The sequence below is a fragment of the Haemorhous mexicanus genome, chromosome 4 (assembly GCF_027477595.1).
Source record: "Haemorhous mexicanus isolate bHaeMex1 chromosome 4, bHaeMex1.pri, whole genome shotgun sequence".
In the NCBI taxonomy this organism is placed as follows: Eukaryota; Metazoa; Chordata; class Aves; order Passeriformes; family Fringillidae; genus Haemorhous; species Haemorhous mexicanus.
In genome coordinates, this window is record NC_082344.1 from 49398970 (window position 1) to 49421145 (window position 22176).

Sequence of the window (22176 nt, forward strand, 5' to 3'; positions counted from 1 at the left end):
TATTTTCATCTAAAATTAGCTAATATTAGTCTTTCTTTTCTGATAAAATTCATTTTTGTGAACTGACATGAACAGAACTGTGCAGCTCCTGTAGCAGTGAAACCTGACAAATTCAGCCCTACTTCCTCCTTCTGTTTATGCAATCCCTTGTTCACAGACTCCTTGAGCTCTGAAAAGGTGTGGATTGATTACGGTATCCCGTGTCTAAGGGAAAACACATCCTCAGGCCCCAAACCCTGGGTGCATTTGGGCTCTGTCATAAAAGCTACTTCTCATTTCCACAAATTAGTATTCTGACACCAGAAATATATTTCAAAAATACATATAAATTTACAAGAATTTTATTCAAGATAATGACACAGAAGTATGAAAGGGGGCTTCTGTCATTGAATGCAGATGACAACTAAGTACAAATGATTGTTTGAAAAGGTGGTCTCTGGGTAAGTAGTTCTGTAGCTGTTTTAAGCCTGAGGAAACTGCTCTATCCTGCAGCTTGCAGGAACACCAGTGAGCACCTACCAATACAAGAATTTAGGTTCATTTAAACAGCATATATGAATAAATATGGGAAGGGAATGAGCTGAGTTGAAGAAAATAATGCATTATTCATGCAGCTAACAACACTCACTCATGCCTAGTATAAATTGAAACCAAAAAGTGCAAATCTAGGACACTGAGATTTTCAATCAATGCTGAGTTATATTTAAATTCAATTTAAGCCAAAAATTCTGAGTTCATTTCATGTTTCGATCCAGCACAGTAGCATTTCACACTTTCTCTCACTGGCTGCATTTTGGGAAACATAAATTATGAATGTAGCAGTTTTTGCAAGTGAATGGTAATAATTGCTAGGTGGATTTCACTTGAGATGCAGTGGACATGAAATTAAGTGAAATGCATTGCGCTGGTGATTAGTTTAATTCCATTTGACAGCTCCTGAAGAAAAACATTTAAATCACAAAAAAAAAAAACCTGAAAAATGGGCAAGTTTTACAAGTGAGAAAAAAGAAGCTTGATTTTGCAATTCTATTTTCTTCAATGAAGCACTCACATAACACCATTTCCTATATGTCCTGTTAACTCAAAACTGTGAACTCAAAACTGATTTTTAGAATATGATACCTATTTTTTTGCAAGCCATGTTGTTCTAATCTCTCTGCAATTCTTATTTTCAAAATATGGAAATCATGCTGAACTCCTACACTAAGCCACTGAAAAAGCTAATTGGCATTTGCCAAGTGGAAAAATCTTCTTTTCTGTTTTGTATAATCAGGCCTCTCTAATGACACTTTTCCCAAAGATACCTAAAAACTTCATCCCATGACTTTGCTTAGTCTAAATTACCTCAGGAACATATGGCTGAGAGCAAAAAAAAGAGAACAGACATAGCTACTCTCCTGAAAGAAGAGTTTAATTCAAGGGGAGAATCTTGATCCACAAATTAAGAAAAGTTATAGTAATTTCACCTCAGAAAGCCTACTTCCTTCTATCCCTGTTAGATTTTCTTATCTGAATGCTGAGACCATTTGCAGGCAGAGGTGAGCTAATACAAGCCTTACAACAGCACAGCTCCGTTTCAGCTGGAGCCTACTGGCACAACTACAAATTAACTTGCACTGAATGCGAGCAGTTCAGCCACTTCCTCTCCTCTCACAAGACTGTGAAACAACAGGACCATGCAAATAAGAAATCTGAAACAGCAATTCTTTTTCTTACTCTAAATGCAGCACAGTTTGCAGTCAATCTCATGGGCCTTTGCTTTCTAGCATTCCTGCCAGGGTATGAGTGCACAGCACAGCAGAGCAGACACCCAGCGACTTTAAAAGCAGCATTTTAGCATAACATTGTACCTGGACTAACTGGTTGCTGTTACACAAATTGATGCTACTTCTATAAGAAAAGGGAGACTATGAATCCACTGTGTGGTTTTTCCACATGGTTTGCTTTTTCCACTGAACAAGTCAGTTAAGTTTTATGTAATTGCCATTAGGAAAATGAACTTGATGATGAAAAATCCACAGACAGACATAAAATAACTGTTATCAGATTGGAAATTCTTTTTCTTTTGAGGTTTTCCAGTCCTTAGAGAGGAAAGCAGCTGTAGCTGAGAAGTTACTTTAATTTACTTCTACACTGTCCTTCAGAGGACTGAACAAGAACTCTGAAAGAACATAAATGAGACCAGTTCTCCTTAGGCTGGAAAGGATTAAAACCCTGCTCCAGAGGACTTTGCACATTTTGTCTCCCAGGAAGAGTGTTAGGCAAAAGGTCTTGGTCAGTTAATGTGTTATAGTTTCAGAAGAGTGATCTGGCAAGAGCCAGATTTAAACACCTTGTAATGGATTAGTCACTCACAGTGTGAGCGATGTAACAGGCAGCTCTGAATTTCTGCTGTACAGAAAACAACTACACCACTGAGACCCATTTCTGAGCCTATTTCAGATCTGAAAGGACGTGGTGAAAATACCATGCCAGGTTTTGCTTTTTAAACAACAAATTCAGACTGGCCAAAGTCTATTTGCAAGAGCAAATAGAATACTAGCTGATCCAACGTTTAAGGCTTTACAGCTTCCTCGCCTCCAAAGAGAAGCACATACTGTGGTAATATGATTACAGAATTTCCAGCAGCTAGCACAGCCTTCAGGTAGGCACATTATTGGCAGCAGCTGCTCAAACAAGTACTCACCTCACTGTGCTCACAATATCCCAGCAATTGAAGGAGTGAGAAAATATGTCAACGAAATCAGCCTCCTCTGAAAGCTTGCAGAGTGTGCTTCCATAGCAATCCAACTGCTTGACGAACAATTACAGTGGCCAATTTGGCAAACTCTTTTCAAGGTTATTTAAATCTATCAAGGTTATTTCATCACTGGAAAGAAAGGTTTAACCAGACAAAGGTTTTTTAGTCTGGATATAACCAAGTTAGTGTCTAAGCCACCAGCCTTTCCAAGTACTAGGCATTTCACCAAATTGCCATCCAACATAAAACAGGAGAAGATTAAAACTGTAAAAGGCTAAGAGAGGGCTTTTGTAACAATTAATCTGACACATTTTCATTATGCATGCATATATATATATATATATATATATATATATATATATATATGTCCACTGTACCTAGAGTCCAATAAAACAGAAGAGAACAAAGACTACCAAAGCAGAGGCTTAGCAGCTTCTCTCAGGGATTTTTCTCAAATACCATTTCTCTTCCTTTTGGGTACCTTTCACATCTTCCTGCCTTAGAAAGCATTTCTATTTGGTGGCCTGCTGTCCTAGCATGTAAAAAATTACAATCTAAACCAGCTCGTGATTATATAGATTATTTACACAATAAAACTTAAATGTACCTCAATGGATAGAATTTCTAGTAATAATATTAAAACTTACTTGAGAGAGCACCAACTACAAAAAAAACAAAAAGGAAAAGGAAAAAAAAAAGGAGCAGTCATAAAAATGAATCAAATTACCTGAAAGACCAGAGTCAAGTTATAAAGAAAACAGATGGATTGCCACAGATTTTCAAAACAAATAGCTGTATGAAAATACTCATTATGAATACACAGATTATTACATTTTAGTGAAATCTGGACACACAGCACATTCGTTTGCTATTAAATCAGCTAAGTCTAATTTAAAATACTTGACTTCTAGTCTGTGCTTTATACATCCCTGCACAAGAGGGAAAATACTACATCAACATTTGTGCTTATTGTGGCACACGTGTCTACCATGGCCATATGGTAGAAAAACAAATACATGAAAACTCTCATATTCTTGTGTGTTTCCATATCTGTATTTTGCAATCACAATGCATGCAAAGTTATATAATTTCTTAATCTTGATTTCCAATTCCACCCAGGTAAGTATAATGACATACTCCAGTATTACTTGAAATCCTGATCTCAGTTTTGATCCAACTTCCCTACTAAAATGCCTTCAGAGCAGAAAAAAAAGCTGTTTATCAGGGATTTTAAAATACCATTATCCTCTGAGATCTATATAAGGTGCCAATACAATGCTGATTCAGTTCCAAGTAAGTCATCATAGCTGTTTTTTAATATCATCTGAAGATCTGGACCTTACATCAGTTGTGAAAGTCCAGTAGATCTAAACTCATGCTTCTTCATTGTCCATGGCTCTTACATATGCCAGCTGCTATGATTCCATTGGACCAGCACAAGAAGGTCTCATGCAAAACATTCACACAGGCCATTCCTTGATCAGCTCACTCCTGTACAAGTGCAAGAATAATGACCACAACAGAGAAAAAACAGTGATTACCTTTAGAGTTTTGGGGGCCAGAAAGCTCCATAGATAGAGATGTCAGATCATTCGGAAAACTCAAGCCAGTCCTGAAAGTATTTTTGATGCAAAAATGAAATTTCAAACTATGACTGGATGAAAAATCTGAAAGAGGAAAAAAAATTAGAAATCTCTCCCTCTTTTCCTCTTTTTCCAAGTGTCCCAGATAGGCAATTGTATAAGTTCAGTCAAAATTTTAAACTGAAAATTTTATCAGATCTTCTGAGTCTCCACCATTTCTAATTATAATTAAAACAAAAACATTGTTCAAAAAGCTTATAAAGAAAAATTAAACAAGCCAAGAAAACAATACAGCAAAACCATCCTCTTTCAGAAAAAGCCTTTGGTTCTTATGAATGAATATTATCTGATGGTAAGGCATTTGCCACAGAATTCTGCTTGATGGGAACCTTCTATAACACTGTTTTGCCATTTCAGATGAAAATCTGGAATGATGAGAATGCAAACAGAGAATCTTTTAAGATGCCATGTAAGATACCATGGCAAGCCATTTATTATTCACTGTCAAGTGATGATATCCTAGGTGTTGGGTTTTGCTTAGACATTTATATCTAAAGTCCTCTGTTTATCTAGAAGAACTAGCTATCAGTGTTGTATGCTGGCTAGATATGCTGAGTGCATTACCAACAGTCTTCTACTTCAGCAAATCACTTTATTAAATTTTCCTGGCAAGAGTTTACTCTGTATGAAATGCAACGGATGCATTTGATGCACTACCAAATTGTTAAGTGACATGTATTTTATGATTCTTTAAAATATTTCAAAGGACAAAGATACAGTGTGGAACTTCAGGTCAAAAAAGCTAGTAGATTTTTCACTAGGATGTCTTTGTTGAATAGAACACTTTACCATAGGTTATTTCACAGCCTGAACACAATTGTTTTGTCAGATAAAGACATAGGGCTGGCCTTTGTGGCCTGGAGGAAAGGAAAAACTATGATTCCTCTGTTGGCAACATACAACAGTTAATGAATCCTCAGTACACTGACATTTTTTCATTAAATACTGTGCAAGTATTTTCAAAGTAAAATCCTATTGGCTATATTTCACTCAGAGTCTCTTTGGGGGCTCTTGTTGCTCTTTCAGTGTAACAGCAATAAAAAGATCAGTGGAGATGTGCTGATCAAATAATGTAAAAATGCCCACAAAGACATGCCTGTACTTCACTAGACTGAGGTGTGCTATTTTCTCATAATATAGGCAAAGATAAATTATAACTTGAAATATTAGTTGCAAGTTTTGAGATTTACATTTAATTTAATCAGAGTTTGAATGCATATAAACATGAGTCTGCTAACTCATTCTGACACTGTCTACAATAAGGAAACTGCACAGTAGCAGCTGTAACAATCTTCGTCAATGTAATTATCTAAGCTGAAGCTGAAAGGCCAGCCTTGAAAATTGTGTGCAGGCTAATCAGATAAATAGGTTTTAAAAAAGATTTTAGCAGCCTAATTTTCAGTTACTCATACAATCATAGAGTCATTTAGGATGGAAAAGACCCCTAAGTTCATGGAGTTACTCATGTTTACTCTTGTACAGTACATGGACATGCAAAATAACTACAGCCTTTATATAGGTTTCTGAGCTCTTTAAGAACCTGTTTTGCCATAGTTTTTCCTGTATGGATAGTAGATGGATGAGCAATGATGAAAGCAATGTTTGGTATATCTGCTATTGACAACTGGGGAAAAAAGGTAATTAACAAAGAGAAATTTCCAAATGCATGCTAATGATTGAGTGATGATTACATTGACTACAAAGCTGTACAAACTGCAACACACATACAGAAAATAATTTTGGGAACTCAAAGTGACAGCTTCCTTCTCTGGATTTTTGAAAACAAGAACTAGCAATTAGTCTGACATCTAATCAGTGACAAAGTTCCTCCTAGAAATAGAACTGATCAGCACTTGAAATTTCCACTTCACAGGAAACAAAGGCATTTCAAAATCTGACTTCATTTCAATTCAGAATAAATGCAAATACTCTCAATATTTCCTTCAAAATACAATTAAAAATGCTGTGTTGAAACGGTTTTTTTTTCATGCTTATAATTATTATTTTTATCTTATTCTATTATAGGTACATGTTATATATTTGTTATTGGATGTTGTCAACACACAGCATTATTTATACTATCAATGAGTTTTGGGCCTTCTAGAAATCAAATTTATCATTTCCTGGAGAAGGACAGGTTCAGCAGTAATTTGAGGAACTAGATGCGCAGCATAACTGTATGAAAATTTTACAGACTTGAGAAAAATTCATCCTTCAGTTAATACAGTTCACAGGCCAGCAGTTCAGTAACTTTGCTATAAACCAGATTAGTTTTTATTTGTGCTGCAATGAGACAGTGTGGTACTTTGATGCAAAATGTATTGTTTTCCTTTCACTCCCTAGTAGCATAATGAAGAAAACAAGCTTTTGATCTTTCTGAATATTCCCTTGACACATTTTGCTCTGAATATCCTTGTCTCCACAGAAGTATTTGTTACTCTATCAAACGCTCTTTATTAATCAGCCCTTGCACTCACAGATAAAAGGGCTAGAGATATTTCTCACAGGTGAAATACATGCATAATAGATAGGGAGAGGCAGAGGTTGACACAGACTTAATTTATGTTATCAAATGATGCAAGCTCTCAGCTCTTCCCAAGATTCCCCAGATTCATACTGCACACATCTGAGTTCTGCTTATGCTGTCACTTGGAACAAAATGACTAGTTCCCCTAAAACTATTAAGGACTGTCTGACCATCCCTGAGCCACTCTGGCAGTCTCACTTGGGCAGAGGACACTTCACAGCTACACACCCCACACTCAGAGTCAGATCAGGTTTCCATAGCAGAGTCTCAGACCTCTGGATCCTTTCAGTAATTTAATCATGGTGTAACAACAGAATAACAGCTGGAGCTGCTGCCTCTGGGAAGGGACCCTGAGCAAAGGAACCCCTGGGCTTTTGTACCCTCACAGTCAAAGTGCAGGGAAGTCTGGGGTCTTCCAGCTGAGTCCTGGGTTCCTGCCATGTCTCTGAGTGTCCAGTCCCTTGGCTGGCACCACAGGTGCCCGTGCCCTTGGCTGTGCAAATGTTGGTTCCAGTTCATGGCCTCTTCTCTGGGGCTCTCACAACTCAGAGCTGAATTCAGAGCTGGCACTGCAGCTGCTCACAGAGCTACCAGCACTGAGTGTATCCCTCAACAAAACAAAGTTTAGGTGAAGGCCAGAGTTAATTTTTTCTGAGAACTTCAACCTAAATTTCCTATGGACAAAATATCACTAGGGCTGGCTCCTTCCAGTCTCCCAACACCATTTCAGTAGACCCACTCTCAGCAGAAGAGCACTCCCAAACATGTTTAGAATGCCCTTGGCTGTGGTGGGTGGCCCCTGTCTGGTTGTCAGGTGCCCACCAAAGCTGCTGTGTCTCTGCTATGACAACAAGCTTTCGTGTCAAAGGCAGAGAGAGATCACTCAGCAATTGCTTTGATATGCAAAATAGGCTGAACTTGGGAAAATTAGTTTAATTTATAACCAATCAAATCAGAGCAGGGTAATGAGAGGGAAAACCAAGACTTAAAATATCTTCTCCCCCACTCCTCCCTTCTTCCTTGACTCAATTTCACTCTGAATTCTGTACCTCTACCTCTCAGAGCACAAAGAGATGGGGAATGGGGGCTGTGGCCAGTTCATCACATATTGTCTCTGCCACTCCTTCCCCTTCAGGGGCAGGATTCCTCACATTCTTGTCCTGCTCCAGTGTGGGATCCCTCCCACTGCAGACAGTGCTCTATGAACCTCTCCAACACGTGTCCTTCCCACAGGCTGCAGAAGAATCTCTGCTCCAGTGCCTGGGGCAGAGACCCTGGTGCCTGCAGGGCTGTTTCTTCACATCTTCTGACTCCTTTTTTCTCCAGGTGCTGTCACACAGGTGTTTTCTACCCTCTCTTAAAATGTTATTCCAGAGGCGCTACCACTGTCGCTGATGGGCTCAGCCTTGGCCAGCAGTGGGTCCAGCTTGGAGCCTGCAGTCACTGCCTCTGCCAGACATGTGGGAAGCTTCTGGCAGCTTCTCACAGAAGCCACCCCTGTAGGCCCCCCACTACCAAAACCTTTCCACCCAAACCCAATATAGCCACATAAGCATGCTCCATGTCCGCAATATATAATGCTGTTATCTTGTAGAAATGTCACTAGCAGCCCTGAGACAACCCTTACCTGACTGCAGACATTTTCAGCACAACTTGAAACTTCCATCCCCAGAGGGACCAGATGCATTCAGTGCATATTCAGTGCATATTCTACATAGATGTAGACAGTCCTGTCTCATGGAAATCACCATTAACAACGTACTCCACAACTTGGAAGGCCATGGGGGTTCTTCCAGAGATAGTAACCTTCACTCACCTGTCATCATGTTATCTATTCAAAACCTGAGCTTGCTTTCTCTGATGTGAAGAGTTTGATTTTATGGGTGCAGTTGAAATGAACAATGTTCTGGAATATCAAGAGTGAACAGTAGCTACTAGAAGGCTGCAGTCCCCACTGGAAAATAGGGGATTGTTTACAAAGGGCAATGGCAATTCTAACATTAAGACAGAAGTGAGCCTTGTATAGAAAAATACAGGTAGGTTGTGTTAAACATCATTAAAATAATGAGGCTTTTTTCCTGGATATTGTTTCAATGAGAGGGAGGTAGAAAAACATGAAAAAAATTCTAGAAAGGTAACATGAAAATGAAGCTATAAAAGCATTAAGACACTAATTTCAAGCTAAGAGCAATCCTGCTTTGTTTCTGCTGCCCCCAGCTGCTCATTCGTAGCTGCATCTTTGTTATATACACTGGTTTTGTTATATAACCTGGCTTCAAAAACACAGTTTGAGAGGGTGGGCAATTGTACACAGATGCAAGAAGTTTTGAAAGGACTTTCCCACCAATCATCCTGTAATAGTGTTATCTCACAGGATTACCACATGAAACAACTTTTATTTATTTTAAATTTTGACTGGAATTCTTGAAATCCTAAGAAATTAATTTACCTTTGTGATTAAAGAAATAATTGTGTTTCGGTTCTTTGGAATATTTTTAATTATTTGTCAATAAATTGGGGAATCACCCCTAAGATACATTATTTCATGCTTTTTCTGACAGAGATAACCTGCATAGACCTGATTTTTGCTTCAAAATATGGCAACAGCTGATACTTCTTCAATGCATAAGCCTTTTATTTTCTTGCTTATGTATGCTGGACTATAGTAGAGGAATTTTGCCTCACAGCATAGTTTTATGAATTAGAACCTATACCTAAATGGACTATAAGAAGGCTCTAAGAGATGACCTTCAACATTTCATTAGGGCAAAAGCAGTTCTGCATCATCTTTAACAAACCGTTTGCTGATTACAATTTTCAGCATATTCTGTAAAACAACCTCACACAGGGCATAAACAATAAAGCTATACATTAAAAAATACAAAATCTTCCATTATGGATAATTTCAAATAGAAGAATATGAGGAGCAACTCTGTTTTTTCTAGTCATGTCCAAATTATATATATACACATATATATACATATATATATAAAAATATGCTCCACAGCTGGTTCAGTTCTATGTAAGTGTGCAAAAAAAAAGAAGGATAATGCAGATATTTGAACTGAAGCTATATTTGCAATATCAGAACTGGAAAAATTATATGACTCTGTTCCAAGTACAACACAGCCATTATTCACAGCCACAGCACATTCATTCACTATAAATGAATATTCACTTGGCTGTGAGCAGCCAAGTGCCTAACCAGGCGAAAGTAAATGAAAACCAAAAGGTTTTTTTCTCTTATGGTGTCCTTTGGCACAGCTTTCTGAAAGGACTACATAAATATAATTGTATATTTATTCCCAACAATGCTAGCATTAGTAGGCCTTTGTATAAATACCTTAGAAAAAAACTTCACGGAAATCAATATTGAGGTGTATCAGGCAATGTGTTCAGCAACAAAAGGGATGGCTCCTGTTATCATTAGAAATTGATTTTAACTGAAACAGGAAATAATCATGCATCAATAACATCAGTATTCCTGTCACAAAGGAGTCTAGACTCTATTTTAGTGGAAGACCAATACAATCTACAATAAACAAATGTTTTTGCTTTCTTACATTCTATTTCTATTCTATATTCATATTTGAATATATCCTGTTGGATATATTCAATTTTTTGACTAGGTTAAACTCCCTGTGCTCTGATCCAACATGTAATTCCAAATAACCTTCAAGATTAGGAGCTACCTACTGCCAAATTAGGTTGAGGACAACACAAATAGTAAGTAAACAAATCAACATAATAACTAATAAAATCTCATCTTTAATATGAAATGTGTTTGCAGAAAGACAGAATGTCCCAGGAATGTTTTTGTAGTGGTCCTAAACTAGCAAGGGAAACCTTTGCTGAAAGACCTCAGGACCATTCACATTAATTTTAACCAATGCTAAAAAGTTGCTATTGATGTTTCCTGTTTTTATGATTTTGAAGGAAAATGATCAGGACATTGCATATCCTTTGATTAGGCATATAAAGATGAGCCACCCACAGTAATTTTTACATCCTAAAAATGACCGGCAGCACTGAATTGTTTCAGACATTGAAGCTCTGAAATACTGGCTGGATCCCAAACCAACTCAACTGCCAAAAGACCAAGTGGAATTATTTTCAGATCATTATTAAACTCATAAAGCATTTACAATATTTCTACCTTTTGAATGCTAACACAGAATTTCAGCCTGTGGAAATCCTAACATTATCTCACCATTCCTGAAAAACAGTGTAAGTGCATGAGCAATGCAATGTGCTTAGAAAGGTTCTCTCCTTGAAGTAATTCAAATACTTCTTGAATTCAAAGGTTCTCTCCTTGAAGTAATTCAAATACTTATCCCACAAGGTATCGCACCAGGCTTACAAGACATGACCAACACCACAGAGTGTCCCAAGTAGATGGCAGCTTCTGAAAGTGAACAAATGTTTCTGAAGGGGTGCAAATTCCTGTGAAGAGCTGCAAGGTTCCTTTGCCAAAATTTAGCCTTGAACTAAAACATCATATTGTTAATAACCAAAAAAAAAAATTCCCATATAAGGAATATATAGGAAATACATAGGGTAATATACAGGGAATAGAAATGTCCTTTTGCCTCCAGTTATTACATAATTAACCAGCCAGCTGCTAAAGTTACCATTATCTCAGTTCTGTCCAATACTACTATTTTTTTCACTACTCTCCTAAACAGACCTGGGATATCATAAATTTAAAAAGAGAAGAGCAGCATAAGGTACATACGTAGGGTAAAATCCCAAATATAAAAGGGAATTTTTTATTAGAAAACTTTAGCAGATAAAGCAAACAAGTAAACCACTAATATAGCAGAATAAACAGTCAAGGTGACAGTGCACAGCTGAGAGGGAGGGCAGGGTCTGTACTTGGATCAGCCACTAGAAAAATAATTTGTAAGCTACAGCCTCAGACTGACAAACACAAAGCAAGCAAACAAACAACAAAGATCAGTTACTGAAAGGAAGAAGAGAAAACAAAACCAGAAAACCCAGGATTATAAAGTGACAAAGCTATCAGAAAGACTCGAGTAAAAGCAACTCTTGTGAGTCTAGAATTACTGCCTATACTGACACTGTCAATATTAACAAGATAATGAAAGACAATCGCAGCAATGGACTGAAGTGCTCATTTGTCTGAGGGAGATGATGCCTCTGCTCTCGTGAAGCCTGTTCGAGGCTCCCAGCTCAGGACAGGGCAGTGCAGGCACTCCTGCTTGCTGCTGCACACCCGCAGCTTCCTCCGGCACCGCCCCGCGGGAGAAAGGCAGCTCGGCACCTCTGCAGCGGCACCCTACGGCACGCACTGCCCGCCGGCTCTCCTGTCACTTGTTTGCATCTTCTTGCTTCCTCCTGAAGAGCTTCTTCCACGGCTTTTTAAGCAACAACAAAAAAGATTACATTTCTCCAAAATATACTGATTCAAAACATGCTCCTTAGCAATGTCTGCCTTCCAACCCCAGCCTCTGTTACACGCACCATGTGAAAACTACGTAAGAAGTCTCACAGCCGTCAGTAGCACTCAGTAGGGGTGCAAAAGATCAAACCTTTAATCCTCAGATGTAACAGGCTACCACACCAAGAATCTGATACATTTCTTTCAGAGAGTAATAAATCAACTCCCATCCCAATTCCACCTTGAACTCTCCTACTCATATGCTAAGAAAAATTTTAACTCCTCCTGTCTATGTCACACTGAAAGGGATGCAAGAGAGAACACGGCAGCAGAAATAGAAAATGATACTCCCATAAAATGAAGAATTCAATTATTTGTTCAATATCCTTCACCTCTGCTTTAGTTAGCTTCCAGAAACAGCAGTAGAGTAACCTCAGTCTTACAGTAAAGTCCTTCAAAAATTTATACATATATATATTTATTGTTTATATATATAACAACTTGTATTACAAGAGAGTAATGGAGTCCTGGATGCTCATAACATAAGCCATGTCTGGGATAGATGATACAACTGCGAGATTTGAGGCAGACACTGAGACCAAGAAATTTGAGAAGGCTAAAACATTTAATGCAATAAAGGAGAAGATAGCCTAAGGTTGCTAATCAAAACCTGGCAGTTAATCATTATGGTGTCTAATAACTCACATTTGTGTAATCTCTGTCCTAGCCCAGCAAAGCTTTTCGTAAAAAAGCAATTCCCTAAAATGGGTTTAATAACAAGCAGTAGAGTCACAAAGTTCACACAGATGCTGACATTAAACAGATGTGCATCTTTGTATTAAACCACAGATGTCCTGAAAAACATTTTAAAGGGCAATTAAGGCATAAAATGTTCATTAGGAACATTGTGCTGCAATGAGGTCAGTGCCTAGCAAAATCAAACTCAATCTACAAATAATGGGAGATCCTGACAGAACACTCGATAGTGATTTTGTAATACTTTCACCAGAAAGGTTCAAAGCATGCTGACCTTCAAAACATCCTTTCAATCTTATGTGTTTGCTCTGGAGTTTAGAGAGATTGAGCCATCTGGATAAATTGAAGGGGGGAGGTCTCTGTTACAGCTGAGATAACCCCCTCAGGTCTCACTGGTATTGTTTTGCTCTGGGGTGGGGTGGATTTCTTGTTACTGTCTAAACAGGTACTCACTGGGAGTCTTGTTATACAGACAAGTGCAATTTTATACTTAGACATTACTAAAAGGGACATTTTCCAGTAAGGAACTTTTTGTGAATGAAGTATCACTAGCCCCATTACATACTATGCTCACAATTACAGCCACAACAACAACAAATGGAACAAAATCATTATAAAACTAAACAGAAAATATGAATAAAAAACTTATCAGATCTGTGTTAACGTGGCAGTTGTCAGACAAGACCCCCGATGTTAACGAGTATCATTGTTCCTCAGACAAATTATACCTATTTCCTGCACAATTCCATAAAACATCACGTGGATCTCATCTCTTGGAAAGCCATTTGGCTTTCCCTCCATCCCGGAGCAGGACAGTGGGCAGCCCCATCCCAGCGCCAGCGGGTGGCAGCAGCGACCCAGAGACCGCAGCAGACGCGCTTCTGCGGCTTATCACTGATCAGCATCTTCAACGCGCAACAAGGTTCACTTAAATCTCCCTCCTTCCATTTGCTTTTGTTTGGCTTTGTTTTCGGGTCCAACGGGAAATTCATAATATGCATGACTGTGCAGGTGGATTAACTGAAAGTTTTCATAATTTTTTTCTGTGACTGAGAAAACTAACCTGGAAATGGTCAGCCACAACCATGAAGTACCAGTACTTTGGGTACCACTGAAAAGAACACCTTTTCAATGACACGGCAACATCCTCTGAGACAAGGGACACAGCTCCACAAAAGAACGTTTAGCTCACTACTCATTCTGCAAAAGAAATACAAAAGCCAGGACTTCTCCACAAGAGATGTGGTGGGAGGGCAGGCTCTAGCTGAGAGGGAAGCTGGAGCCACATACAGATATGTCAGGAGATCCAGCAGATTCATTAGTTATTATTTCTTAATTTAAAGCTACTAATTAAATACATAGCCTATCTCCTTTCAGTACAGATACATAAAACTAACAAAATTATGCCCTTTTTTGTTCAAATTCCACTAAGTACCTATATACATATATATTTACTTTTAACTTCAACTAATTTTGAAACAGGAAATGTGTGTCATCTGTACACATTTCTACATATTTGTAATCCTTTAATCACTATCACACTAAACTACTTTACTAGAAACTTCTTTTGCACTGCGAACCTTTCTTGGCCCTTATAAACACCTGAACTTCTGAATCTAAAACTGATTAATTTTTGATACACAATTAAAGCTATTTCCTTATACATGCACTTCAGATTAATAGCAACAAACTAAATATTTGTGTGATAATATAAAAAATTGAATTGTACTTATTTATTTGAATGCATGCTGAAGTCACAGCCCTACTAACAAGCCTGGCAAAACAAAAAAAGCCCAAACACCAAGTTTCCTCACCTACACTTGGGTACATTCATTCCTCTTCTGTCTTAGCTATTGATCCTCTTCTCAAACACTTTTTTGACTTGCTCCCCTAATTCTTAACCAAATCTTCCTAGGCAAAAGAGGCTACAGGAACTCCAGAAAGGAGTTCTCAAAACAGCAAAGGAGTTCACCCACAAGTATAAAAGCCACAGTCCTCTACTATTCACTAGATCCAAGCTTTTGCCTTTAAACATGGGTAAGGGCCTTTATTCCAGAGGTGAAACAGGGTGGGACACAGGAGAACATAGAGACTAGATACATTGTTAGAAGACAGGGCAGGAATTTGAGACCTAGGTGAATGCAGTGAGACACAATATGTAACAAGGATAGAAATGTGGACAGAATGCTCCTGGGCCTTATGGCACTCATCATCTAGAGGAACAGCCTGAAAAGAGAGGCTCACCTTGTTTGGCTATCCTTTGGACATTGTGTGTTTGGAGGCAAGTGAAGAAATACTCACCCATCTACCTGACTGCTGTGTATGTCCTATTCACCAGGAGGCCAGCTGGGATTCACTTTCAGCCCACAAATCCTATTATCAGGGGTTGCAAAAAGCCTAGAGATTTGTGGCATGAGGAAAGCTACTGCTGGCAACAGTGGGATTTCCTGTGGAAGATCTGCTTCCCCCACTTTCTTCTCAGCTCTGTAGAGATGTACATCTCAGTTCTGTAGAAATGTTAAATGAACTTCAGCCTCTAAATCTCCTTGCCTCCTCCATCTCTACTCCAACAAGCTGTTGGAGTTACACTGTCCGTCTGTCCCACCGCTTGGTGCTCACTGATAGCCAGCTTACCCTCCAACACCATGAACAATCCGAACAAAAGATCAGTTGCTAAAAAGAGATTATTTATTCTTTCCAAAAGGGTTCGTTTCCCACAGGATTTCTTTCCATGATTGTCCTCAGCAGAGTGAGGATGACTCACCACAATAATCATATTGTTGACCCTTGGTGCTGCTCAGCAGATGAATCAAATGCTTCCCGGTTGTAGAGGTGGTCAGCCCTTCTCTGCTGCAGGCAATAAAGTTGTTTTGTTCAGCCCTAGTGGCAATGCTACCTGGCTGGCAGAAGCTCCTAGGGAGAAGGAGCCATTCCACTGCAGCACCAGCTATGAATGAAAAACCTTCAATTGTCCTCCTTTTCCCTGAGCCCCAGGTAGAGCTCAGGCTAGTGCTCTTGCTGTCGAGCTGGCAAGGGCTGATTGCACAGAGAGCAATCAGAGGGAGCAGTTATGAGACAGTGGAGTCTCTCAGTTTGAGGCATTGAGCTTTCTCTCCTCCAGTGGGAGGATGCATTCAGGCTGACTTGGACTCTGGCCTGATTCTTATGACTTTCCTAAATAATCACAATAAGCTGGGAAACACAGAATGCCACGGGCAGTGGCTACAGAACAGCTGTCAGGCACTAGAGTGAGACTTGTGTTTTCTCAGTGATAAGAAAAGAAAAATAACAGCCACAGAAAAGTGAATGGAAGAAGTATTTTGTTCGAGAGTGAGACCAAAACTGTAATGAAGCACCAGAGGATTTCAAGTGCTCATGACCAGCAGACAGAGCTGTAAGTCCTTTCTCCTCCATGCCAACTCACTGAACCTGGAATTGCTGGTGAAGGACTCATCCACAGACTTCCGAGAGAACCCATGCAGAGATGAAGGGCATGCAATGAGAGAGAGACTCAGGTTGTACAGAACATTTCAGTGGAGAAAAACCTCTCTAAAAGAGGGAACTGAAGCCATGATTAATAATGACAATAATCACTGACACAGCTTTTCACTTTGAAAAGAAATAAATGGCTTAAAGTTTCATCAGGTTCACTAGAGCAATTCAATGAGAAACTACTTTTCTTACTTTTGAAGATGGACCTTTGTATTGTATGCAGTGGAAAGTGTATACACATTGTTATAATTATCATTAAAATAACTTTGAATTTGTAAATATTTAATTGTTAATTCCTATGAAAAGTATAATTACTTTCATGTTGTAACAGCTTAATCCTGCACTGATTAAATTATTTGTTTCCATTGTTTTTCAACCACATACACAACAAGAATCCATTCTCTGCAATTTCATAAATTTCACCAAATCTTTTGTAGATATTTCTCCAAATCACAAGCTTGTTTAACACCCACTGTTAATCATGCTATGATTTCATATTATATTTATTTCATAGACATGAGGCTGCCAAATGTTTCTGATATCACACATTAATGGCTCTAACTTGTGAACAGAGTATCAGCAGTGGAAACAAAACCTGAGATTCATTTGCCTAGTACACCCTGAAAAGAAATTGTTCCATCTTCTCTGTTCTTGTTGCCATAGTTATAATCTGCTGGTAATTCTACAGATTTTTTTGTTAACTAAGATAAACCATAAATATGTGTTAAACTGGAAACAATTCAACTATTTACATTAGAAATGTAATCCACTTGATTTGATCCTTTGGCTGCAGTACACCAAGTCTGCACAGGGACTTACAGGTCCACAAATATTAAACAGATAGGAAATGGATAAAAACACTAACAACTGAAAGAGGAGGGGGAAAAGACTCAGAAATTCATGACTGATAGTAATGAGTTCCTCTAAATGTAGGTGTGATGAAAAGGATTTGGCTGAAAGTCAATTGCATCTTTCACCCTCAAGTTTTTGATACGCAAAGAAACAAAAATGCAAATGCAATGAAATGGACACTGCTGGTCCAAATATTCTGATCTTAAGCAAGCCAGAGATGTTGGTGACCATTATTTCACTATTCCTCCACAAATGCCTGAAAGATGTGACAATATATTCAAAATATATCTCTGAAGTTTGAATTCACTGTAATCAAAAGCAGTAAAAATTACTCCAGTTTGGGCGAAGTGCAGCCTTTTTTTTTCCTCAGCAAAGCAGAGAACTGGTAAAAAGTATTTTTTAACACTAATTTCTGGTTCTTATAGTTCTGACTTTTAAGGATAAAAACATAACTTCAAAAATGTTAATCCACAAATCCCTGTGCATGCTGGTACTGGCAGATGCATTATCTTCTCAAGAACAAGCTATCAAGAATGTGGGAAAAAAGGGAACAGCTGTATAATTATATGATATTTAAGGATACACAGAAAATCTTCACCTTGACCTTTCCTACCTCTCTTGCCACAAGTCTAATAATGACAAGCCCTATAGCAAGTGGAGACTAGATTTTGAAACCCACATGAGACTGAGCCACTGCTCATTTCCCATATTCATCCAGTCATTTTGGGCCACATTTCCTAGCATTTGCACATCATAAGACAGGGACAGGAGGATACAGAGGAAGTGCAAGGGTAAAGGTAAATAGTTAATTATTAAGCTTCCTTTTTATCAGGGCACAATTTCAATGACTGAGTGTCAAGCAAAGATTTATTGCATTTCTTTGCCTGGTTTGATGATAGCTTGTTATAGCTATCGGAAACCTTTCTTTGAAGAAAATAGTTTTAAAATATGTACTGTTTAAGAAGAAGAGCACCTTTTCATAAGATCTAACATTACTTAAATTTCTATTACTTCATATTTGTGGTGTGTAGGATTTTGCTTAAGAGTCATCAAAAAACCTCAAGAAAACCTCTGTCATTAACAAAAAATATTCTTATTCCCACAATTAGCACTTCTGTCTTCTCTTTATAAAGGGCTTTCCTTCTCAGAGTCTCTGAAAAATTTCATGGATGCCAATCCCTTTTTTCAGGGCACAGACACTAAACAAAGGAGGGCCCAGTCTCTTTATTTTGACTTCTGCCCAAACAAATGTCTGTAAATGATAGTGGCATGACAATCAAAAACCAGAAAGCTCATTATCCTTTCCTGTGCCACAAGAGAGCATCACAGAAGTCTCTGCATCATGAACTTGCACACTTATTTTGATTTTTTTGCTGATGATTTTTAATTATTTAAATTGAATACTTTATATAATTTAATGTATTTTAAAAAATTTTCCTGTTATACTACACGATCCATTCTTGAAAGAATCTACTAAACTATGATAAACAGGTGATCATAACTATGACAATATGAGAGGATGTGGAATTTTCCAAAGAGGTTTGGCAGTCCAAAAATCTTTCTGTCAGTCTTGAGTGGTCTTCACAATGCTCGGCATAATACGGGCTCATAAAATCCATTTGACCTCTTCCCTATGACAAGCATCACTAAAGATGACTGGTATGGGATCCATCTTGTTTGTAATACATTGTCCAGTAGTATCAGATAAAGCTATGGGTGACCTTAAAGCAAGAGTCATGTTTCACTTTTGCACTGCAGGAGAACATTTAACCTTTCAATACTATTGCATAAAAATGACTGCATAATGGTGGGTCACTGCTAGCAAGCAGTGTTGCTAATATGTTAATCTTCAGACAGCATTGGACTAACAGTCTATAGAAAACTAAATCTGTCTCTCAAATAACTTCTCCCATGTCTATCAGCAGAACTGAACTCCTAGTCACCAAGACTTTATTTCTCTCTTAAGCATTCTGCCACAGTAACAGACATTCTCTGTCACATCCAGAAAGCAGCCTGAACCTTAGCAGACTTAGGAACTGGAAGGAACTGGGCATGGAATCAGTGCTGGAAACTGCTAGACAGCAATGAGGTCTGGACACTGCACAAAAAGGCATCCATCACTAGAAATGTTCTACTAGAGACACATTTATATCCCTCTCCAGGAGTTCCGGTGACCCTTGGCAGAGCCCTCCTGATGGTGCTGTGGGGGCACTCCACTGGTGCTGATTCCCCTTTCTCACACAAGCTTTAAGCTCAGCCACAACTGCTTGTCTCCCACATGAGCTGTGGGTTGTGCCTGTGCCTGGCCACCAGCCCCACAGAGAGACCCTGACACCAGGCTGCCTCTCTGGCCTGCTCTCAGCCCTGCCTCATCTCTATGGACTTGAGTCTTTAGTGATTGCTGGGCAGTATTTTACCCTGGGTGCCTGACCAGACCTGCCCTGCCACCATGCCCAGACACCACAGTCCTGCTCCCTGGCTATCCATTCCCTCTGCTGGGCCATGCTCCCCGCCCGTGTGCTTACACACAGCAGCTTGGTTGCCCCCATCTGAGGAACACATCCACCCTGAGCCATGGGACAGGGAGTGAGCAACAGCAATAAAGCACAGTCAAGGGAGCACTGTTCTGGTTATCACCATTTTCAGTCACCACCTCATTCTGTGGAAAATAAAGTATCCTGCATTTTGAGATGGAATAGAAGCTCTCAGAGATTTTTTTTTTTTTTGACCGGGTCAGTACCAGGAGACTCTTCAAGGATCATAGAAGAGCTTGAGTTGGAAGGGACCTTAAAGATACTCTAATCCCAACCCCTGCGCATGGGCAGGGATGCCATCCACTAAATAAGGTTGTTCAGACACCAGTCTGGTGTCCAGCCTGGCCCTGAACACCTCCAGGGATGGGGTATCCACAACTTCTCTGGGCAACCTGCTGCAGCGCCTCACCCCCCTCACCATAAAGAATTTTTTCTTAACATCTAATCTAATATATCTTATCTTGTAGTTTAAAACTATTCTCCCTTGCCCTGTCACTGTGTCCATATAAAAAGTCACTCCCCCTCTTTTTAGTAAGTCCCCTTTAAGTAGCAGAAGGCTGCAATGAGGTCTCCCAAGAGCCCTCTCTTCTCCAAGGTGTCATTCTTTTTTTTCTGAGACCCAGCGTGCTTGGGGACAATCAACACATCCAGCTTCTTTCAGAAATGTTTCTATACTGGCTCAAAGAGGAGAAGGTAAACCATAAGATATTTTACTCTTATCAAGTAACAGTCAGAACCAGGTATCCAGCCTGAGAATGCTCAGAAGGTGCAGCTTTTTCAGAGAGGGACACGGGTATCTTGGACATCAGTTACATAAATTGCCTGAGTGGCAGATACTGTCCAATGAACAGAGGAAGTTCACTGGCACAGAGCAAAGCTTTTGGCAGAATACAGCGTACCTGGTCATGCTGCAACAGGAACATGCATATTTTCTTTGATCAGGCCATTTTTAAAAAATAATACAACCTATTTTCTGAGCTATTCTCTTGAAGTTTAAAAGAAGCTAAAACCATAGGTGAAGTGAAACCATGGCCCTGATTTCCTACTTAAGGCTTTTCAATTGCAACTTGATGCAATTTTTCAAATTTGAATTATTATTAAAGACTCAAAAATCTTCAGGAGAATTACTTCCTCTTCTGCATGTAGCAAGGATCTGCTTAAACTCTAGAATTAAGCTTTCAGTTAATATTTATTCTTAGAATGATTCTTAAACTAAAAAGTGTATTATCAGCTATGTTCATACATAGAGGATTCTAAACATGCATTAGCTATGAGATGAGCAAGGCAGAAGATGTACATTTGGAATAAAAATATCTATAAAACATCTCAGCATCTTGAAAGAAAATTATGCAGTTTTAAGAAGAGCTTACATTAAATAAAGCAGAACATGAAGAAGATATTACCAACAGCTTTACAAAATGTTCAAGTCTTCCTCAGCATTGAAAGTTTGATACATTGAAGCAAGAATTTCCCACATTTTATTCATGGTAATTCTCTGCATGAATCAGAAGCCAGACAAGAGGCCAAAGTAACAAAGTTCAAAGCAGAGCCTCACCATAGTCCTGGTTAATTCTGGAAGAAGCATTTCTGAATTCTTTGATGTCAGAAAGTAAGAAAGGCTGGAGAAGCAGCTGGAACCTGGAAGATACATGTCCCATCTCAGGCATGATGATATCTTTAATCAGACATACTGCTTTTGTCTTGGGAGGAACTGACAATAACAAAAGCCCAGCACTGACTTGGTTCTGTCCTGACAATGCTCATAGTTAAAGTTTTGAAGAAATTTTTTGAAGGTCCACAAATAAACTATCATGAGATCATTATATCTTTCAGTTAAAAGCCCTAAAATCCTATCTTCCATGCCACAAAATAAGGTATAAGGCATAATTTTTCAAAGACCCTGAACTAACATTGACATGGTATCTCCAAACATGCTTTCCAATCTCTTTTACCAGTTTTGTTTTATAAAATGTACAACTTCCTATTAAAAACTTATAACAGGTAACAACTAAAGCCTACCTGTATCCTCTAAAAACACTAAACAGAAAATACACAGAAAGTTAAAATAATATATATAAAACAAATTAAGTTTGTGAGGTTGACGGCAACAGTAGATCTTGAAAACCAAACATTTTTTATGCATTAGGCGACTATGATCCCTTTTCTTGTCTATTAAGATTTATCTGTTGTCTCAAGTAACCAGAAAGAACAGAAGGAGTAACAAATGGTGC

General features: G+C 38.7%; 1 protein-coding gene across 10 annotated transcripts in view; it reads right to left on the reverse strand.

The window, feature by feature from the left end:
* The window catches only part of TRMT9B (tRNA methyltransferase 9B (putative)), a 114133-nt gene that overhangs the window by 57816 nt on the left and 34141 nt on the right, over positions 1–22176 (reverse strand). For 7 of the 10 annotated variants that reach the window (XM_059844778.1, XM_059844776.1, XM_059844780.1 and 4 more), the window contains one exon: positions 4282–4407. The exons of the other annotated variants lie outside the window; for them this stretch is intronic. The gene's annotated coding sequence lies outside the window, so the exon portion shown is untranslated. The remainder of the gene's footprint in view (positions 1–4281; positions 4408–22176) is intronic. 10 annotated transcript variants of the gene reach the window in all.